Here is a 3,109-nt window from a genome sequence, read left to right as displayed (position 1 = left end):
GATGAGATACCCTGTAATGTTTAACATCACATTAGTTCATGGTGAGATACCCTGTAATGTTTAACATCACATTAGTTCACGATGAGATACCCTGTAATGTTGACATTACATTCGTTCATGGTGAGATACCCTGTAATGCAGCAGATCAAGGCCTTCATATAGATGAGGAAAGTGTCTGAATTAAAAGAGTCCAAATTGATTTTGCAATGTACTGTGTCGATAACGCCAAGTGACTTTAAAAAGGTCTGTGTCTCGTTAGATGAAGTTGCTTTTGATAGCAGCCGTGGTGAGCACAGAGGAGGCTAAAAGCAGCAGAGGCCAGATCCAAGGCAAAAGTCACACGTCAAAGGGAGAGCCAGCTCTGAAACTCAGGTACAGTAGTTACAAAACATACACTGAGTATACCAAACATTAAGAACACCTTCCTAATACTGAGTTGCACACAGAGGAGGCTGGTGGGAGGAGCTATAGGAGGACRGCTCATTATATGGGCTGGAATGGAATACATGAAACGGTATCAAACACATCAGACATATGGAAACCGCTTGATTCCGTTAGATGAATTCCATTCTAGCCATTACAATGAGGCCTACCCACTGAGGAGCCAGGCCCACCCACTGAGGAGCCAGGCCCACCCACTGAGGAGCCAGGCCCACCCACTGAGGAGCCAGGCCCACCCACTGAGGAGCCAGGCCCAGCCAATCAGAATGAGTTTTTCCATGCAAAAAGGCTTTATTGCAGACATAAATACTCCTTATTTTAGCTCATGAAACACCTTACATGTTGCATTTATATTTTTGTTCAGTGTAGTATATGGATCCTCTAYYGCAGGGGTGGGCAACTCCAGTCCTCGRGGGCCTGATTGGTCTCACACTTTGTCTCCATCCCTAGCAAACACAGCTGATTAATCAAATTCAATTCTAAACTGAAGATCATGATTAGGTGGTTATTGGAGTCAGGTGTGTTAGCTGGGTCTGGGGCAAAACTGTGACACCAATCAGGCCCTCGAGGACTGGAATTACCCATCCTGCTCTATTGGATAGAGTAGTGTTGATTATGAGAGAAGAGACATGCCGTGTGTCTGTTTGAATCCTGTCAGGAAGACAATAGACAGTTTGGACCAATCAGCGCACAGACTACCATTTGGGACCAGTGGCCCAACTACAGTAGCAGGGCTGGTAATAATCTGAATCTAGTTGATGATTTCTGCGGTGSAATGATTAGGGTGCAGTTTCTCTAGTGACCAGAGAGTGGCGCTGTTACACCAGCTAAACATTCTCTGCATACATGGGTTTGGGGAGGGGGTCTCCAACACACGCACACACACACACGCACACACACATGCGTCCCTCTCGAGAGACAGCGATCAATAGATACAGTAAAATCACCAAGGCACCAGAGAGTGCAGGCCAGCTGTAGCTCTTCACGGGTAAGACATACACAGACACACTACAGTTTGGTGTGTGTTACAAATTGCTGAAGCAAAGTTATTTCTAATGGAAGCATGGCAATTAATACAACATCTACCACCCAGTGTGTCAGCCCAGCCCGCTCGCCTCACACCAGGCAGTTCTAACACTATATTGATGTTGTGTGACACCAGGCAGTTAACATATATTGATGTTGTCTGACACCAGCACGTTAACATATATTGGTGTTGTGTGAACCATCCAGTTAACATATATTGATGTTGTCTGAACACCAGCAGTTAACATATATTGATGTTGTCTGACACAGCCAGTTAACATATATTGGTGTTGTGTGACACCAGCCAGTTAACATATATATTAGTTGTGTGACACCAAGCCAGTTAACATATATTGATGTTGTGTGACACCAGCAGTTAACATATATTGGTGTTGTCTGACACCAGCCAGTTAATATATATGGTGTTGTGTGACACCAGTCCAGTTAACATATATTGATGTTGTGTGACACCATCCAGTTAACATATGTTGTGTTGTGTGACACCAGCCAGTTAACATTATGTTGATGTTGTGTTGACACAGCAGTTAACATATATTGATGTTGTCTGACACCAGCCAGTTAACATATTGGTGTGTGACACCATCCAGTTAACATATATTGATGTTGTGTGACACCATCCAGTTAACATATGTTGATGTTGTGGACACCAGCCAGCAGTTAACATATATTGATGTTGTGTGACACCAGCCAGTAACATATATTGATGTTGTGTACACCATCCAGTTAACATATATTGTGTTGTGTGACACCACCAGTTAACATATATTGATGTTGTGTGACACCATCCAGTTAACATATGTTGATGTTGTGTGACACCAGCCAGTTAACATATATTGATGTTGTGTGACACCAGCCAGTTAACATATATTGATGTTGTGTGACACCATCCAGTTAACATATATTGGTGTTGTGTGACACCATCCAGTTAACATATATTGTGTTGTCTGACACCAGCCAGTTAACATATATTGAGTGTTGTGTGACACCAGCCAGTTAAACATATATTGGTGTTGTGTGACACCAGCCAGTTAACATATATTGATGTTTGTGTGACACCAGCCAGTAACATATATTGATGTTAAGTGACACCAGGCAGTTAACAATTATTGATGTTGTGTGACACCAGCAGTTAACATATATTGATGTTGTGTGCACCAGGCAGTTAACATATATTGGTGTTGTCTGACACCAGCCAGTTAACAATGTTGGTGTTGTGTGACACCGCCAGTTAACATATATTGGTGTTGTGTGACACCAGCCAGTTAACATATATTGGTGTTGTGTGTGACACCAGCCAGTTAACATATTTGAATGTTGTGTGACACCAGCCAGTTAACATTATATTTGTTGTGTGTGACACCATCCAGTAACAATATATTGGTGGTTGTTGACACCAGCAGTTAACATAATATGGTAGTTGCTGTGAAACCAGCCAGTTAACATATATTGGTGTTGTGTACACCAGCACTTAAACTATATTGATGTTGTGTGACACCGCCAGTTAACACTATATTGATGTTGTGTGACACCATCCCAGTTAACATATTTGTTTGTTGTGTGTGACACCATCCAGTTAACATATATTGACTTGTTGTGTTGACACCAGCCACGTTATCTCTTC

At 42.4% G+C, this 3,109-nt stretch overlaps 1 protein-coding gene across 1 annotated transcript in view; it reads right to left on the bottom strand.

Annotated features, from left to right (window-relative positions):
* LOC112074198 (collagen alpha-1(XVI) chain-like) overlaps window positions 1-3,109 on the bottom strand; it is a 26,322-nt gene that overhangs the window by 2,653 nt on the left and 20,560 nt on the right. The window lies entirely within an intron of this gene.

This window comes from Salvelinus sp. IW2-2015, unplaced genomic scaffold (genome assembly GCF_002910315.2).
Source record: "Salvelinus sp. IW2-2015 unplaced genomic scaffold, ASM291031v2 Un_scaffold2533, whole genome shotgun sequence".
NCBI lineage: Eukaryota > Metazoa > Chordata > Actinopteri > Salmoniformes > Salmonidae > Salvelinus > Salvelinus sp. IW2-2015.
The sequence above is the reverse complement of the archived record's forward strand: the minus strand, read 5'-3'. Positions and strand labels throughout refer to the sequence as shown.